Source organism: Capricornis sumatraensis, chromosome 8 (assembly GCF_032405125.1).
Source record: "Capricornis sumatraensis isolate serow.1 chromosome 8, serow.2, whole genome shotgun sequence".
NCBI lineage: Eukaryota > Metazoa > Chordata > Mammalia > Artiodactyla > Bovidae > Capricornis > Capricornis sumatraensis.
This window is the reverse complement of record NC_091076.1, coordinates 94,520,676-94,540,969: the sequence shown is the minus strand read 5'-3', so window position 1 is coordinate 94,540,969 and position 20,294 is coordinate 94,520,676. Positions and strand designations below refer to the sequence as shown.

At 40.9% G+C, this 20,294-nt stretch overlaps 2 pseudogenes; both read left to right on the top strand.

Moving 5' to 3' along the window:
• The first annotated feature begins 9,669 nt into the window (after nucleotides 1-9,669).
• On the top strand, nucleotides 9,670-10,563 carry LOC138084352 (large ribosomal subunit protein uL18 pseudogene; annotated as a pseudogene).
• Nucleotides 10,564-16,953: 6,390 nt separating this feature from the next.
• On the top strand, nucleotides 16,954-17,109 carry LOC138082747 (large ribosomal subunit protein eL39-like; annotated as a pseudogene).
• The last annotated feature ends 3,185 nt before the right edge of the window (nucleotides 17,110-20,294 follow it).

Here is a 20,294-nt window from a genome sequence, read left to right as displayed (position 1 = left end):
ATTGTCTTGTTTAGTATTGACATGGTTTGTTTTGGAAATGAAGGTTACAGGAAAATGCAACACCCCATTGAACTCAAGTGAATACATTGGAAAAAGGATCATTTTGGTTATGGAGTAAAAACAAGTATTTAGTGTATAATTAGTTCTTTCTTTCATCTCTTGCATTTCTCTTTTGGAAGATCTCATTCTGAGTGCATATGTTGAGAGGTAGATGGGATTGTTTTCACAACTGCCTAAAAATAGATACAAACCTCAGACTACAGTAAGAAGTTAGAAATACTCAAATAATTTTTTTATGTCTTCTCTGCTTTCACAGTTTGTTGTGATCCACACAGTCAAAGGCTTTGGTGTAGTCAATAAAGCAGATGTAGATGTTTTTCTGGAACATGGAAAACCCCAAATTTGAGGGATCTTGCCTGGGAAATCCAATGGACGGAGGAGCCTGGTGGGCTGCAGTCCATGGGGTCGCTAAGAGTCGGACACGACTGAGTGACTTCACTTTCACTTTTCACTTTCATGCATTGGAGAAGGAAATGGCAACCCACTCCAGTATTCTTGCCTGGAGAATCCCAGGGATGGGGGAGCCCGGTGGGCTGCCGTCTCTGGGGTCGCACAGAATTGGACACGACTGAAGCGACTTAGCAGCAGCAGCAGCAGCCAGATATAGAATGAAGGATCTCTTGACACCATGGACTGGAAAACAGCTTCTTCTTTTCTTTTTTTTAAAATTAAGAAGAATTAAAGATTTTAAAATTTAATAAAAAAAAAATAAAATAAAAAATAAAAAAAAAAAAATAAAATAAAATTAAGATTCGCAGTTTTAATTTAGACCACAGAGTTGGAGAACTTTAAAAAGATTCGTTGTTTCTGCCCTTCCCCTTTCAGTTAGATAGGGTTCCAGGTCATTCTGTCTTAATCTGGGCATTTAAAGATCCATTAAAGCTTTGTGTTGTGATATATTGCTGCAAGCAAGCTTCCTTCCAAAAGGTAAAAAATTAAAAGAATATTCCTGAAAGACGTGGTTTTCCAATTGGATGATTATGTACCGTTGAGGTGGGAAATAGATTTGGAATATATAGAATCTTACTGAAAACACACAGCCTACCTCCTTGTTGCAATTTTTCAGCAGCTGAATTTCCTATATCATTTTATCTGTCTTGCTTTCTATTTGTGCAGTCTAAAATACCATGAGAGGACATAGTTACTGACAGGTCAACCTGAAAGCTGGATGTTTTGCAAACCATTGTATTAAATAATGAAGTTGAGGGTCCTTATCAAAATCTGTCAGAGCCTGGAAATATTCAATAGTTGTTTTATTGCAAAAGCTTTTAAATTCTGCTCAGGTTCTGAACTGATCCCTAAGTAGGTAGAGTTCTCCAACCTGTCCTTTCCTAGGGCGCCTACAAAATTAAAACCTAGAAAAGCTACTTCCTTGACTCCTGCTTTGGAGGGCGGAATAAGGGAGGTTCCCCACTTGTAAGGCTCTACCTCTGTTTCAAGGATTTTACCTCTGATCTGGAGTCCCACTGCTAGTCTGGCTTGATGATTTCATTCTCTCTCTTCCTCTCTCTTTATAATAGACATTATTTTTTTTAATTTTTATTTATTTATTTATTTATTGGCTGTGCTGGGTTTTCATTGCTGCACACAGGCTTTTCTCTAGGTGCGGCAAGTGGGGGGCATTCTCCAGTTGCAGTACTCAGGCTTCTCACGGCAGCTTCTCTTGTTGCTCTAGGGCCCTTGGATTCAGTAGCTGTGGTCCCTGGGCTTAGTTGCCCTGCCGTATGTGGGATCTCCTGGGACTGGAGATCAAACCTGTGCCCCCTGCACTGACAGGCAGATTCTTAACCACTGGACCACCAGGGAGGTCCTAGACATTATTTTTTAAAAAAACGGTTTGAGGTTCACAGCAAAATTGCATGTAAAGTATAGAGAGTTCCCAAATATTCCCTGCCCCTATACATGCCCAATGTTCTCCCTATCAGCATCCATACCAAAGTGGACCATTTGTTACAATCAATGAGCCTACAATGGACACACCATTGTCAATCAAAGTCCACAGTTTACATGAGGGTTCATCCTTGGTGTTGTGCACTCAGCTTTCTTTATAATCCAACTCTCACATCCATACATGACCACTGGAAAAACCATAGCCTTGACTAGACCGACCTTTGTTGGCAAAGTAATGTTTCTGCTTTTTAATATGCTATCTAGGTTGGTCATAACTTTCCTTCCCAGGAGAAAGCGTCTTAATTTCATGGCTGCAATCACCATCCGCAGTGATTTTGGAGCCCCCCAAAATAAAGTCTGACACTGTTTCCACTCTTTCCCCATCTATTTCCCATGAAGTGATGGGACCAGATGCCATGATCTTCGTTTTCTGAATGTTGAGCTTTAAGCCAACTTTTTCACTCTCCCCTTTGATTTTCATCAAGAGGCTCTTTAGTTCTTCTTCACTTTCCGTCATAAGGGTGGTGTCATCTGCATATCTGAGGTTATTGATATTCTCCCGGCAATCTTGATTCCAGCTTGTGCTTCCTCCAGCCCAGCCTTTCTCATGATGTACTCTGCATATAAGTTAAATAAGCAGGGTGACAATATACAGCTTTGACGTACTCCTTTTCCTGTTTGGAACCAGGCTGTTGTTCCATGTCCAGTTCTAACTTTTGCTCCCTGACCTGCATACAGGTTTCTCAAGAAGCAGGTCAGGTGGTCTGGTATTCCCACCTCTTTCAGAATTTTCCACAGTTTATTGTGATCCACAGAGTCAAAGGCTTTGGCATAGTCAATAAAGCAGAAATAGATGTTTTTCTGGAACTCTCTTGCTTTTTCCATGATCCAGCGGATGTTGGCAATTTGATCTCTGGTTCCTCTGCCTTTTCTAAAACCAGTTTGAACATCTGGAATTTCATGTTCACATATTGCTGAAGCCTGACTTGGAGAATTTTGAGCATTACTTTACTAGTGTGTGAGATGAATCCTAAAAAACCTGGCTTTTCTTATCTAACTCATCTTAGATATTGGGCACCAAGAGGGAAATCTAACTCACCCCAATCTTATCTGTAACTCCAGTGTTATACAATGATTATAAGAATTTGGAATCTATTCTGAAGGAAAATAAGGAAAATAATCTATTTCTGTTGGAAAATAAGCTGGGGGATCAAGTGGTCTAGTTAATTTTGTTTATTTATTTATTATTTATCTGACTGTCTCGTCTTAGGCGTGGGACTTGGGATCTTTTGTTGTGGTGCATGGATTCTTTAGTTGTGGCACTTGGACTTAGTTGCTCCACAACATGTGGGATGTTAGTTCCCTGACAAAGGACGGAACCCACATCCCCTGCCTCGCAAAGTGGATTCATAACTACCAGATCACCAGGGAAGTTCCTAGTCTAGTGTTTTATTCCAGCTCTTGTCCAAGATGATCACCAAATGTCTGGCTTTTACCTTTTCTTGGTTTCATTTTTCTCATCTGTAAAATAAAGGGTCTAGTAAGATAACCTTTAAACTTCCTTCCAACTCTTGAGTTATCCTGACTCCACATCACCCTCTTTAACCTAGAAACAATAATGTCTGTCCTTGTCATTCAAAGATTTAGTAATGTTAATGAACTGCCAGAAATAAAAACTTGTTGAATTCCCCAGGAGAGATTCATTTAATCAGAGTGAGTAGATAATGGAGTATTACACTTATTTTCCATATGGTAGTTAAATGGAAATAGTTATATACCATTTATGCATTAGCAAATATTTATGCAATTAGAATGCCCAACAATGGAATTACAATAACCATAAAATAAGGTTTTGGTTTGGCCTCTTATAATGCCTTCAGAATAGATTCCAAATTCTTATAATCATTGTATAACACTGGAGTTATAGATAAGATTGGGGCGAGTTAAGAATATATAATTAAAATTACTTCTTGAAAGCTTTGTTAACAATTTTTATTTTTCATAAAATTAGAATATAGAACAATTCAAGTGACTAGAACCATAGAATCACAGAATTTTAGATCTGTAAGGGCCCTTGAAGATCATTTCACTAAATCCTCAAATGTACAGGTTGTTCAGTCACTCAGTCGTGTCCAACTCTTTGGCACCCCATGGACTGCAGCACACCAGGCTTCCCCATCCATCACCAACTCCTGGAGCTTGCACAAACTCATGTCCATTGAGTCAGTGATGCCATCCAACCATCTCATCCTCTGTCGTCCCCTTCTACTTCAAACTTTCCCAACATCAGGGTCTTTTCCAATAAGTTGGCTCTTCACATCAGGTGGCCAAAATACTGGAGCTTCAGCTTCAGCATCAGTCCTTCCAATGAATATTCAGGGTTGATTTCCCTTAGAATTGACTGGTTTGATCTCTTTGCAGTCCAGGGGACTCTCAAGAGTCTTCTCCAGCAGCAAATGTATGGGTGAGAAGTCCAAATCACAGAGCGAGTGGTACCAGAGCTGCCTCTAGAGCTCACGTTTATTTGAACTTCAGTCCCTTGGACTGCAAGAGAATCCAACCAGTCCATTCTGAAGGAGATCAGCCCTTGGTGTTCTTTGGAAGGAATGATGCTAAAGCTGAAACTCCAGTACTTTGGCCACCTCATGCAAAGAGTTGACTCATTGGAAAAGACTCTGATGTTGGGAGAGATTGGGGGCAGAAGGAGAAGGGGACGACCCAGGATGAGATGGCTGGATGGCATCACCGACTCAATGGACAGGAGTTTGAGTGAACTCCAGGAGTTGGTGATGGACAGGGAGGCCTGGCGTGCTGCAATTCATGGGGTCGCAAAGAGCTAGACATGACTGAGTGACTGAACTGAACTGAACTGGTGGTATAGTGGTTAAGACACCATGCTTCTGCAGCAGGGACATGCATTTGATCCTTGGTCAGGGTAAAATCCCACATGTGTGGTGGGTGTGGGGTGGAGGGGGACAAAAAAAAAACCCAAAAGACAAAACTCACGTTTCCCACAAAGATTGCCTCCTGGAGAAAGGGATGTTTACAAGATCATACTTACTTTGTTTTTAATTCTCAGTCTGTAGTTAAGCCTCTTAATAATCTCATAATTATCTAGTCATGTAATCATCAATCATCGATTCTTGAGATAATTTCCTACTATGCAGCGTAGTTTTCCTCTAAAGGAAATCAGTCCTGAATATTCATTGGAAGGACTGATGTTGAAGCTGAAACTCCAATAATTTGGTCACCTGATGCAAAGAACTGACTCATTTGAAAAGACCCTGATGCTGGGAAAGATTGAAGGCGGGAGGAGAAGCGGATGACAGAGGATGAGGTGGTTGGATGGCGTCACTGACTCAATGGACATGAGTTTGAGTAAACTCCGGGAGTTGGTGATGGACAGGGAGGCCTGGCGTGCTGCAATCCCTGGGGTCTCAGAAAACTACTGAACTGAACTGATGAAGCAGAGTGCTGCTATCTTTTTGGAAGTGATCAGTAAAATGTGGGTCAGATGGGACTACATTAGTACAGTTTTTTGTTGTTGTTATTTTTATTTTTTGAAATGTATTTATTTATTTGACTGTGCCTCAAAGATTGCAAGATCTCAGTTCCCTGACCAGACAGAAGTTGAATCTGGGCCATGGGAGGGAAAGCCCAGAATCTTAATCACTAGACCACCAGGGAATTCACAGTACTTTTTTCTTGTTTTAAGATATAAAATTTAAGTTTTTGAAACCAAGATTTTAAAACATACATGGTACCAAATATTTCATTTGCATACAATTTCACCTTTTATCTAGATATTTTAGCATCATGTAGATCCCTTTCCATTATGGTTTATCCCAGGATATTGAATATAGTTCCCCATGCTATATAGTAGGACTTTATTGTTTGTTCATTCTATATGCAAAAGTTTGTATCTATTAACCTCAAATTCCCAGTCCATCCCTACCATTCTCCCACAACCAAAAGTCTGTTTCTGTATCATAGATAAGTTCATTTGTGTCATATTTTGTATATTTATTTTCTTTATTATCTATTTATTTATTAGCCACACTGATGGCATGCAGGATCTAAGTTCCCTGCCCAGGGATGGAACCTGTGCCCTCTGCAGTGGAAGCATGGAGTCTTAACCACTGGACCGCCAGGGAAGTTCCTGGGTAATATTTTAGATTTCACATATAAATGATATCATATGGTATTTGTTTTTTTCTTTCTGACTTACCTTCCTTAGTGTGATAATCTCTAGGTCCATCCATGTTGCTGCAAATGGCATTGTTTTGTTCTCTTTTATGGCTGAGAAATATTCCATTGTACGTATGCATCACATCCTCTTTATCCATTCATCTGTTGATGGATATTTGGGTTGTTTCCACAGCTTGGCTATTGTGAGTAGTGCTGCTATGAACATAGGGGTACATTTTTTTCCCCCTGGATATATGCTCAGGAGTGGGATTGCTGGATCATACGGTAGTTCTTTTTTTGGTTTTCTGAGAAACCGCCATACTGTTTTCCATAGTGGCTGCACCAACTTACATTCCCACAAACAGGTAAAAGAGTTCCGTTTTCTCTACAGGTGGGATGTATTTGATTGCTGTTATTTTTGCTCCCTGTTAGCCAGATCAAGAAGAATTTCGCCATCCTATTATCACAGTAAGCACTACCTCAGCTGAGAACAAGGCTTCCCAGAGCTTTGGACAGGGAATTTTGAGATCAGAAAAGATATTATTCTCCTCTTATTCCAAGACTCAGAGAGGTGATTTGCTTTGTCCGTGACCACATAGCTGTTAACAACAGTCCCAGGACCAGAACTTTGACCTCCAGCCTCCCAATGCTTTCCATGACAATGAAATCAACATGATTTGCTAGTGACTGTATCCTTATTGTTCTTAGAACAATCTTCTCAGCAAAAGTCTGCTTGATTTCAAACGATGGATATTCTTTAGTGTTCATTTGGCTGAGAGGACTAGAACTTTCCCTTAACGTCACTGCTCTTCAACCACAATGTGTCCTCGTAATGCCAGCCAGCTGTTTTTCAAATATATTCAAAGTGTTAGCAGATGAGAGAATGTGGACATAGCAATGCTATGCTGTCTACACTTTTAGAAAACAAGTGTCTATTGCACTAAACACTATCATCATATACAAAAGGCTGACCATTATGCAATTTTACCTCTTCTGGTCTAAGGATGAAAAACTAGGAAATATCCTGATGGACATTGCTCACCTAATAGTTGAGATAATTATGACTTTGATCCCACCACAGATTTCACTTCAGTTTTGCAGGATTTCTAGTTGGAAATAAAACCCCATACTTCTTAGCTTCTGCATCTTAAAGACAGACAAGCCTGGCTTCCTGCAACCTTTCAAGTAAGAGGGAGAGTACATGGCCATTCTCACAGTAGTCATGGTAACTATATAACCAGAAACTTAACTAACTCATAATAACTGTGCTGTGAAATAAATGTTTTAGCAGCCCTTTCTGCAATTTCTCCACTCCTGAAAAAAGATGGCATAGCTTTGAGGCTGCATGAAACTGGGTGTGGAATAAGGATGGAGAGTAGAGACTTCATATGTGGAGACAATGTGGTTAAGAATGAAATCTTCCACAGGTTGTTTTTTTTTCCTTAAAGATTTGCTGGAGGGACTTCCAAATCACTGGTGGTCCAGTGATTATGACTCTTCGCTCCCAGTGCAGGGGGCCTGAATTCGATCCATGATCGGGGAACTAGATCCCACTTGCCACAACTGCAACTAAGACCTGATACAGCCAAATAAACAAATAAAAACAAATCTTTTTAAAAAAGGTTTGGACTTCCCTGGTGGTACCATGGATAAGAGTCTGCCTACTAAAATGGAGGACATGGGTTTGGTCCCTGATCCAAGAGGATTCCACATGCTGCAGGCAACTAAAGGCCATGGGCCACAACTGCTGAGCCTGTGCTCTAGGGCCTTCGAGCCACAATTAGTGAACCCCTGGGAGGCAACTGCTGAGCCCAGACTCCCTGGAGCCCATGCTCCCCACCAGGAGGCGCTACCACAGTGAGAAACTGTGCAGTGCAGCGAAGAGGAGCCCCCAGCTAGCCCCAGCTGGAGAGGGCCCACGAACAGCAACCTAAGATAAGTAAGGGAAAGTGTGAGTGTAAAGTCACTTCAGTTGTGTCTGACTGTTTTCCACCCTCTGGACTGTAGCCCATCAGGCTTCTCTGTCCATGGGATTCTCCAGGCAAGAATATTGGAGTGGATTGCCATGACCTCCTCCAGGGAATCTTCCCAACACAGGGATCGAACCCATGTCTCATGCATCCCCTGCTTTGGCAGACAGATTCTTTACCACTAGCACCGCCTAGGAAGCCCCAGATAAATGAATAAATTATTAAAAAAAAGATTTGCTGAAGATCATACTTTTTAATGGAGTACAGATCAATGATGGGGATTTTACATCAATGCTCACAAGAGCCAGTTGCAATTGCTAACATAAGTATGACTCTGAGACAATAATTTTTCCTGCAAACTATAGTTTTAGGGAGCTTTTTTGCCCACTAAATTAATGTGCATACAATATAAAAATAGCTGATTGATTTAGGAAACCTAGTTATAGTTACTAGAAGAAAAGAGAAGTAATGATCTCTTGAACTAAAACTCAAAGTCAATTACTTGGTATTATGTAGAGTAAATCAAGACTCTGGTATTAAAGATTTCCACCTTAAAATTTTTTTCCATCTTAAAAAAAAAAATCAAGACTCTGGTAAAAAAAATTTCTACCTTAGGGACTTCCTTAGTGGTCGAGTGGTTAAGAATCTGTCTTGCAATGCAGGGAATGCAAGTTCAATCCCTGGTCAGAGAACTAAGATCCCACTTGCCTCAGAGCAGCTAAGCCTGTGTGCCACAACTAGAGCTGACGTGCTGCAAGATGCAAGGAAGACCCTGCATGCCACAACTAAGACTCGACACAGCCAAATAAATATTAAATTTTTAAAAAGTGTTAAATTAAAAAAAATTGTACCTTAAAAAAATTCTCTTTCCCTCTCTCCATTGTTCCTGAAAATTTCCCACTTTTTAATGGGTCATCTTGATATTTTACTTACTAACTTTATGCCTAACTAACTTTATTTTTGTGAGTGGAGTAAATTCCACCAATTTTGGAGCAGTTTCGGCTTACAGATAAAATCCTCAAATAAACAGTACTTGGGTGGGACTTGCCCACGTATGATGTGGTTTTGTCTGGTCATCTGTTCTGATTTAGGAGAAAGGAGGGCTCCCAGTGATTAGCCCCGGTGGGAAGCTATTTTCTGTACTAGTGAGCGCTGCTCAATGATCTTCAAAGGGAATTAAGGGGATTGTGGTGATGTGGTTTGCAGGTCACCCCCACTGGATATTAAGATCAAACTGCGCCTAGAGAGTTCAACTGCTTTTGTTTACCCAGTACGCCCAGCCTCACATACCCCCCATCTTGATTATTTATTTTTGTTTTTATGAGCTTTCTTTTTGGCTCTAGGGAAATATCAAACACTGGGCAGGGAGAAGGGAGTTGTATGGATCATGACCTTGATGTATTGTTTGACCAGTGCACTACTAGAAAACATTTTCAGGAATTGCCCATGCTGGGAGAAGTTACTAAAAAAACTGAAGCTTTCCCCCTCACACAACCCTCTGGAGCAGTGCTGGTTTTGCAGCTCTGTGGCAAGCCGCGGAGTCGGGGTTCTGTTCCACAGGATGGGGTTTGTTAAAGTTGTCAGGAACAAGGCTTACTTCAAGAGATACCAAGTGAAATTCAGAAGAAGGCGAGAGGGCAAAACTGACTACTATGCTTGGAAACGATTGGTAATCCAAGATAAAAATAAGTACAACACACCTAAATACAGAATGATTGTTTGTGTAACGAACAGAGAGATCATTTGTCAGATTGCTTATGCCCATATAGAAGGAGATATGATAGTGTGTGCAGCTTATGCTCATGAACTCCCAAAATATGGTGTGAAGGTTGGCCTGACAAATTATGCTGCAGCATATTGTTCTGGCCTGCTGCTGGCCCGCAGGCTTCTTAATAGGTTTGGTATGGACAAAATTTATGAGGGCCAAGTCGAGGTGACTGGAGATGAATACAATGTGGAAAGCATTGATGGTCAACCTGGTGCCTTCACCTGTTACTTAGATGCAGGACTTGCCAGAACTACTACCGGGAATAAAGGTTTTGGGGCCCTAAAGGGAGCTGTCGATGGAGGCTTGTCTATCCCTCACAGTACCAAACGGTTCCCTGGTTATGATTCAGAAAGCAAAGAATTCAGTGCGGAGGTACACCGCAAGTACATCATGGGGCAAAACGTGGCAGATTACATGTGTTACCTGACTGAAGAAGATGAAGATGCTTACAAGAAACAATTCTCTCAGTACATAAAGAACAACATAACTCCAGACATGATGGAGGAAATGTATAAGAAAGCTCATGCTGCAATACGAGAGAATCCAGTGTATGAGAAGAAGCCTAAGAAAGAAGTTAAAAAGAAGAGGTGGAACCGTCCCAAAATGTCACTTGCCCAGAAGAAAGATCGGGTAGCTCAGAATAAGGCAAGCTTTCTTAGAGCTCAGGAACGAGCTGCTGAGAGTTAAACCAAACCACAATTTTCTATCAAGATTTTTCAGATAAGACAATAAAAAACTTATTGAACAAGCAAAAAAAAAACTGAAGAAATATATACATTTTACCTTAATTTTCACTTCTTTCTTAAAAATGTTTATTTTTGGTTTACAAAGGTAATACTGCTTGGTATAAATAAGTTAGACAAATAGGTTAAAGAAAAAGAAAAAGCAAAAATATCCCTAGAAATTCCATCATACTATCAAAGCCGTCAATCTCTCTTTTCTATGCATATGTGTACACATATACACACATACATACACAAGGATGTATGCTAATTTTCTTCCCCAGATCACAAAAATAGAAACACTGGGACATATTTGAAAATGGTAGTGGTACTATCTCCATGAAATGGTGCTTAAAGATTATTTTTATTTTTAGTTTCTGTTCTGACAATTGTGAAATTACAATTCACAATTTATGTAAGCGAGTTCATATGCTATCACATTCATGTACATCTTTGTGTACGTGTGTTTCATTAGACTCAGAATTTATAAAAATTTTATCCTCCCTTTGGGGATTTTGGTTATTACATTGTTTCTTCGAAAAATATAAGCGATCAGGACACACTATGATCTAAATGACAACCCACTTCAGTATTCTTGCCTGGAAAATCTCATGGACAAAGGAGCCTGGTGGGCTATAATCCGTGGGATCAAAAAGAGTCAGACACGACTTAGTGACTGAGCATGCATCCCATTTTCACCAGACAGTATTTTATGGATATCTTTCTATCTGTAGACTTAGAAGGATATCTATCTATCTTCCTATGTCTCTATCTAGCTACCTGTAGAGATCTATAGTCCTTTGAAGCATTCCCTTACACAAATGTTCTATAATTTATAATTAACCCTAAAATTTGTTTGATTATAAAAGTAAAACATTTTGAGACACTACAGAAATATACAAGGTAAGTTTCTTCCCCCAGTCCTCCCCACTCCCTTCTAGGAGTATCCACTGTTGATAGTTTGGTATGTATCCTTCCAGACTTTTTTACTTTTGATACAAAAAAAAGCAAGCAATATACAGTTTTTAATTTATTTTTACAAAAATAAGGCCATTGTAAGGTGTAAGATGATTCTGCAGCTTACTTTTTCCAGCCAATATCATGGTACAACTTATATCAGGGTACGTAGTCTTTTTAAATGACTTTGTAGTATTTCAGTAGTATGGGTCAGCCTTCTGTTGATTTAACATTTAGGTTTTCCCTCCAATTTTCACATTTTATTTTTGTTCACTTGACTTAATAACTCAATGATAAAGTCATAATAGTGGAATTTCTGGGTTGAAGAGCAAGTTCATTTAATAAACTGATAAACAAGCCAAAATGCCCTCCAGGAAAGTTCTATATACTATCTCACTTCTTTACGAAAATGCAGAGAGGATCTATTGTCTGGGAATAATTTTTTTCTTCATCAATTTGGTCAGCAATAAATATACTTTCCTTGTTGATTTTATTTCTATTTCTGTGATTACTGATAAGGTTAAACATATTCTCATATGTCGTGACCATTCAGTTTTTCTTACACTCATTTCAATAGAAATGATTGGCTTTCTCTTATTAACTTGTAAAAGTTCTCTCTATATCAGAGAAATTAGTTACCTATCATATGAGCAGCAAATATTCTTCCAATTTGTCATTTGTCTTTCAAACTTGTTTATAGTAAATTTTGCCATATAGAACATACAGAAATTGCCTTCATTTCTGTGTTTTTTTGTGTTTGGTCAAACTGATCAATCTTTTTGTTGTTGTTGTTCCAGGGCTTCATGTCAAGCCTATAAAAAGAGACCCCTCATCCCAGGATTATACAAAGTGCTACCATATTTTCCTTCCAGAACTCTCACACTTCCATTCTTCTGCATTTAATCTTTTAATCCATCTGGAATTAATTTTTGTATAAACTGTGAGGTATGAGTCTAGCTTTAATTTTTTTTCCCAAATAGTTAGCACTTGTCCCACAAACATTTATCGAACAGTTGAATAATCCATATTTTCTGCCCTGATTTTTATTGTCTTATTTAGCAAATACTAATTTCCCAAAAAGGCTTCGCTGGTGGCTTAATTAGTAAAGAATCTGCCTGCAAAATAGGAGACCCAGTTTTGATCCCTGGGTTGGGAAGATCCCCTGGAGAAGGAAATGGCAACCACTCCAGTATTATTGAGTGGAGAATTGCATGGACAGGGGAGCCATTTGAATCTACTTTGGACTCCGTTATGTTCCCTCATTTTATCTACTGTTTAATTCCTGTGCCAATAACACACTGTTTTAATTTCTGTAGCTTAAAAATATTTTCTAGGGGATTTCCAGGCAGTCCAGTGGTTAGGTCTCCGGGTGTCCACTTCCAGGAGCATAGGTTCAATCCTTGGTAGGGGGAATAAGATGTCACAAGCTGTGTGGTGTGGCAAAAAAAAAAAAAAAAAAAAATCTAGGGTTTTGGTAGGGTTACCCCTTTAAAAATACTAGTTTTTATTTCTGCAAGTTTTAAAAACTTTATTTTGTGGTGGAGTATAGTTGATTAACAATGTTGTGTTAGTTTCAGATGTATAGCAGAGTGATTCAGCTATATATATATATATGTATATATATACACACACATGTATCTATTCTTCTTCAAATTCTTTTCTCATTTAGGTTATAACTCCATAAGTTTTTAATTCAATTGAAATTCATATGACATAAAATTAACTAATTTAAAGTAAAAAATTCAGTGGCTTTTAGCAGATTCCCATTGTTGAGTAAACAACATTTCTAAATAGTTCCCAAACATTTTAATCACCCTAAAAGGCAACCCCATCCTACTAAACAGTTTTCCCTCCTTCCCCCATCCATAAATTTTTAACACAAAAAATTGATCTTTTATTATACAACCTCAGATTTCCTGTCTACTGTGTATTAAGGAAGCTTAAAATTTAAGACCAAGTTCAGGATCATGGAGAAGACTTCCCTGATTAAGGCCTTACTCCAGCATGCCTCTGCATACCCCCAGCTTGCTTCTTCATCCCCAGCCTCCCAAACTCAACTTGGATTCTGTTGATCTATTAAACTGCTTTGTGATTTTCCTAAAGTATCTGTGACATTTTTCTCAAGCAACTCCTCAATAATCTTGTAAACCCACTTTTTTTCTCTTCTCCAGTCCACCCTCGGGGCATCCAGCCCTGGATTTACAGTCACATTCTCATTAAATTCTTGTTGATTGATTGTTATAAAATTTTCCGTATTAGACTCAGCAGGGTCCCTGGAGGCTGTCCGGAGCATGATTTAAATGAGAATTAAGAGGGAATTAAACATACAGTCTTTTACTTTCAGATAATATGAAACCATTGCTGCCATATATAAGTGCCTATTTACTCTCCTGTCATACATGTTGTTGGAGAAGGCAATGGCACCCCACTCCAGTACTCTTGCCTGGGAAATCCCATGGGCGGAGGAGCCTGGTAGGCTGCAGTCCATGGGGTCACGAAGAGTCGGACACGACTGAGCGACTTCACTTTCAATTTTTACTTTCCACTTTCATGCATTGGAGAAGGAAATGGCAACCCACTCCAGTGTTCTTGCCTGGAGAATCCCAGGGATGGGGGAGCCTGGTGGGCTGCCATCTATGGCGTCGCACAGAGTCGGACACGACTGAAGTGACTTAGCAGCAGCAGCATACACATTGTCTCGTTTAATCCTTAAAACAATCTGCAGTGGGGCTTTACTGATGATACATATCCACAGAGGTAAAGTAACTTCCCTAAAGTCCCTGGGCTGAATGTCAGATTCAAGCTTGGATGTCAGGTTCCCCTGACTATCTAGCACTTTCTAGCATGCTGTGTTGTCCCCACAGATCAACCCTCCTTCGGGGGAATGGCTACCCATCCTAGTTCACTTCCACTGTTACAGTCAAGGTTGCTTAGAGGAAACATCTAAGCACGCCTCCTGAGGTATATGATTAGGACAGCCAAGGAGTACCAAAGAAACTCCCCTTTCCTCATACAGGACTTTACTTCATGCCCTGGCTAAGCTATCAGGAATCAGTGGTGCCACCCTTGCTTCATAATATTCTGTGTTCTGGATGGAGTCCCGTGCTGGCTGACCCAGCTGTTTTTTGTTTGCTTGCTTTGTTTTCTATTTATCTGGCTGTGCTGTGTCTTGGTTGTGGCATGGGGGACCTTGGTTACGGCGTGTGGGATCTACTTCCTTCACCAGGGTTGGAACTCAGGCCCCTGCATTGGGACCACAGAGTCTTAGCCACTGCACCACCAGAAAGTCCCTGGCTCAGCTGTTTTAACTGTCTGCTTGGCTAGAGCTGGAGCTGCTATCTGCAGCTGAAGCCTCAACTGCAAGCCTGGGAGACATCATTAGCCTAAGGAGATGTTTGGAGTGCCATCTCTTCTCAATCTGCTCACCCAGCATCCTCTAGGAAAGGTGTGAAACTCAGGGATGTCAGAGAGCACTATTTGGAGACATTAAGTGTAAACAAATCAGAAACACGAGGACTGGCTTCCCTCAGAAGAAATTCACATTTTAAAGTGGAAAGAAAAATAAATGGGACAACAATCAGCTGGGCTTGGAGTATCGCAAGGCAGGGTTATAGTACCTCAGCAAATCCTAAGCACACAGCCCCGGCCCCCCACCCCCACAGGTGCAGAAAGACAGCCCACCTCTGGGCTGGTATGGTCCTGGGTCTGTGTTCTCAGGTGACAGAGGCCCCAGATGTGAAAGCAGGAGGCGTGGGTTCATGGTGCAGCAACACCACTTAGCACCCCATGTGACCTTTGTAATCTGCAATACACCTGATCCTAGTACATTTCGTCTATTAAACAAAGAGGAGGTTTATGATGATAGGATCTTTCTTACCTGATGAAGTTTTTTATGACATTATGGTTACAGTTTAGTTCAGTTTAGTTGCTTAGTCGTGTCAGAGCTCAGTCGTGTCAGCTGCTCAGAGCTTAGTGGCTCAGCCGTGCCACCCCATGGACTGCAGCACGCCAGGCTTCCCTGTCCATCACCAAATCCTGGAGCTTGCTCAAACCCATGTCCATTGCATCGGTGATCCCATCCAACCATCTCATCCTGTGTCATCCCCTTCTCCTTCTGCCGTCGGTCTTTCCCAGGATCAGGGTCGACTCCAGTGAGTCAGTTGCTCGAATCAGGTGGCCAAAGTATCGGAATTTCAGCTTCAGCATCAGTCCTTCCAACTGATTTCCTTTAGGATTGACTGGTTTGATCTTCTTGCAGTCCCAGGGACTCTCAAGAAACTTCTCCAACACTACGGTTCAAAAACATCAGTTCTTCAGTGCTCAGCTTTCTTTATAGTCCAACTCTCACATCCATACGTGGCTACTGGAAAAACCATAGCTTTGACTAGATGGATCTTTGTCAGCAAAGGTTACAATTAGCTGTAAATTATTAAGTCATTATTATTTAGCTGCATGATAAAGACTTTGGAGAGATAATGCGTAATGATAATGACCAAATTTGGTCAAATGCACTGACAATTTGAGGCTTCCCTGATGGTCCATTGGTTAAGACACCGATCACGCTTCCATTGCAGAGAGCAGGGATTCAATCCCTAGTTATGGAAGCAACATGGCCAAAAAATAAGAAAAAAATGTGCTGACAATTTGTAAAATGGCTATAAGATTTTTCCTTCATGGAGAATTTAGATAAACACTAATTTCAATAACTATTTTTATTAGATGACCCTTCATCATACTGGCCTCCTAGGTGACATACTCCGTCCATAATAACAGGAACCCAATCCTGGGGGCTATGTATGAGTCCATTTGGTGGATGGGAGTATGTGTGTAGTATTGGGAGTAGTAATGAGCTAAAAGACCTTAATACTGGAAGGAAGATAAAAAATCATTAAGTCCAATTTTCTTATTTTCCAGGTCAGAAAAATGAAGCCCAGAGGGACAAAGTAATTTGCCTGAGGTCATACAGCAAATGGCTGAAGTAGGGTTCAGACTCAGCTTTTCATTCTTTTGACATACTTGTTATTGTTCAGTTGCTAATTTGCATCTGACTCTTCTTCGACCCCATGGACTATATAGCCTGCCAGACTCTTCTGACCCTAGGATTTCCCAGGCAAGAATACTGGGGTGGGTTGTCATTTCCTTCTCCAGGGAATCTTCCCACCCCAGGGATCAAACCTTCATCTCCTGCATTGGCAAGCGGATTCTTTACCACTGAGCCACGAGGGAAGCCCCACACACTTGTTGGCAGTTTCCCAAACTGCAAGACACAACCCATTAGTGAGTTGTAGAATCAGAGGTGTATTCAGCGCTGAAAAAGAATAGGTTCTACACACGTCCTCCGACCTGCTTCTTCCTCTCTTCCTTGCCATCCTATGTGTGGTTGAATTTGCTCCTCACCATGTCTTCTCACAAGACCTTCAGGATCAAGTGATTCCTGGCCAAGAAATAAAAGCAGAGTCATCGCTTTCCCCAATGAATTGGAATCAAAACTGGTAACAGAATCAGGTACAACTCCAAGGGAAGACACTGGAGAAGAACCAAGCTATGTCTCTAAGGAGCCTTGCACATGAGGTGGCACACATATTTATGCTGTGTCAACGTCACTTGGGGCTTCCCAGGTGGCACTAGTGGTAAAGAATCTGCCTGCCTATGCAGGAGAGGTAAGAGATGTGGGTTTGATCCCTGGGTTGGGAAGATCCCCTGGAGGAGGCCATGGGAACCCACTCTAGTATTCTTGCCTGGGAAATCCCATGGACAGAGGAGTCTGGTGGGCTACAGTCCATAGGGCTGCAAAGAGTCGGACACGACTGAGTGTCTGAGCACACACACAAGGTCACTTAGATCTTACCATATTACTCGGAGAACATCACTACTTTCTGAACAGCTGGACATGTTTTATTGGGAAAATGATTTTTCTCTTTGTGTTAGTATTTCTGCACTAGCACTTCAGCTCAGTAATAAATATATGAGATCTTTTGTTGGGAAAAAAATAGAAGAGAATCAAATAGGAAAGATCAGAGTGCATAACCAATAGGAAGAGTAAGTACATATTGCCTTGCAAAACTTTTGGTGCACTTATATATTTTTACTGTCTGAGCCACCAGGGAAGCCCAATGCACTTATATATTTTTATAAATATATGTTACCTGGGACATACATAAGATATATTTCTTGCTGTGGGTTACAGCTTTTGTTTATCCATTTTATTTATTTTTTGCCTTGCCATGTAGCATGTGGTATCTTAGTTCTCCAACCAGGGACTGAACCCACCCCCTGCAATGGAAGCATGGAGACTTAACCACTGGACTGTCAGGGAAGTCCAGGTTATGGTTTTCAAAAGTCTAAAAAACTGATACTCTAAAGGGACATGGTTCTGCCCTCAGGTTCTTATAGTCTAGTAATTCAAAGAAAGAATAAATGCATATGAACTAATTCCTATCTACATTTCACACGCACACACACATGTTTTACTTGCTATATAACTATGTGCTAATGATGACGTCTACATCCCTCTAACAAACATTTTGCTTACTAGCTAATTATCTATCCTTAAAACATCTTAAGATATTTCACTCGTGTTTTACATACTACACACCTATCTTTCATAACAGGATTGAACAGTCTCAAAGTAAATTGACATTTATAGCCTTCTCTTGGCCCACATTTCTGTAAACCCCGATCTATCCCCTGCTGCCCCAAATCTCCTCCTCCTTCAGTCTTCTTCCATCTCAGAAATGACATTTCCTGTCAACCTTGACGACATGTTCTCCTTCTCCTTCTCATAGCCAATTCGTCATCAAGACTGACCTCACACTGCTACTCCTAAGAAACACTTTTGTGTGCTTTCGCACCAAGTCAATTCGCTTGTGTCTGACTCTGTGCAACCCCATGGACTGCGGCCTGCCCAGCTCCTCTGTCCATGGGGATTCTCCATGCAGGAATAGTGGAATGGGCTGTTATCGTCACCAGCCTTCTAAGACAATTGCAATTTGCTCCATCCTGGCCACTTTAGCCCTGTTCCACACAACATCCCAGAATGAACTTTCTGAGAAATTAGCTGAATCATATAACTCCCCTGCTTACACTGGCTTCTCCTTAAGTTAGGATCAAGCTCCAGTTCTGAATGTGATATACAAGGGTGTGATGGTAGGGTTGTTCTGCTTCTCCAACCTCATCTTGACACCCTCTTGCCTTCACAAGTCTCCCTCACATGATTTTAGGTTTCTTCCTTAGGGCCTGGGGGCTTTCAATTTTACCTGGAATGCCCCGCCCCTCGCCCTTGCTCAAGACTCTGTCTCCCTCATACATACACCAATCTTTGATTCTTTTTCAAAAAATTAAAAAATAAAATTATTTATTTGGCTGCACAAGGTCTTAGTTGGAGCATGCAAGATCGTTTTTAGTTGCAGCATGCAAGATCTTTAGATCTCTGACCAGGGATCAAAGACAGGCTCCCTGTATTGGGAGAAGGGAGTCGTAGCCACTGGACCACCAGGGAAGTCCCTTGATATTTTCTAACTGTTATCCCTTTGTGTGGATTTTGTGGTCAGGGTTCTGACTTTGAGTGTTGATTCTTCCATATACTAAGGGTGAGCATTAGCAAGTGATATTATTATTGATTCTCAGCATTTCTCATTCATGAAACAAGACAGATGAGTACCTCACAAGTTGCTGTGAGAATCCAGCACGATTAGATCCAGGAAAGCCCCTGGTGTGGCAACTCACATGGAGCAGATGCTCAGGAAACAATTCCGCTCACTGCTCGCCTGTCCCTCACCTTACCCTGCTCTCCTCCATCTGGGCCGTCCCACCTCCTTCTGCACTTGTCTAGATCCCTCAAGATCTCCCTTACATGTCTTCAGGGAGCCCCTTCAGCGGCCCTGCCCTTGGTGGAGGCTGCTCCTTTCCAGTCTTTGAAATGTACGATGCTGACCATTTTTCTGTTTTGTTTTAAAATCTTTTATGCGTCTGTCCTGTTTCTCCAACTGGACTCTAAGCTCTTTGGCTGAAAAGTTCCTACCTCAGGCTTCTTGTGCACCTCACAGCACCTGGCTCAGCCTCCTGCATAGACTTGCTCAACTAGAATACAGCTAACACCTGTGAGTACCCACAGGCTACCAGACACTGTGAGTGGCTTTCATGTTCATTATTGCCTGACTTAATATTTTAAAAAATTAATTTTGTTGAAGTATAGTTGATTTACAATGGTGTGTTAATTTCTGCTTACAGCACAGTGACTCAGCTATATGTATATATGCATTCTCTTTCACAGTTGTTTCCATTATGGTCTATCTCAGGATATTGAATAGAGTTCCTGTACAGTTATTGTTGTTGTTGTTCAGTAGCTAAGTCATGTCTGACACTTTGCGACCCCAGGAACTGCAGCACGCCAGGCTTCCTATACAGTAGGACCTTGTCGTGTATCCACTGTATTTGTGATAGTTTTCATCTGCTCATTTCAGACTCCCAGTCCATCCCTCCCTCACCTCCTCTCCACTTTGGCAACCACGAGTCTGCTCTCTGTGTCTATGAGTTTCCGTTTCATGGATATGTTCACTTGCGTTGTGTTTTAAATTCCATGTGAGTGACATCATATGCTATTTATCTTTCTCTTTCTGACTTACTTCAGTTAGTATGATGATCTTTAGGTCCATTCATGTTGTCAATGGCACTGTCTCGTCCTTTTTTATGACTGAGTAGTATTCCATTGTTTTATATATGTACCACATTTTGTTTTTA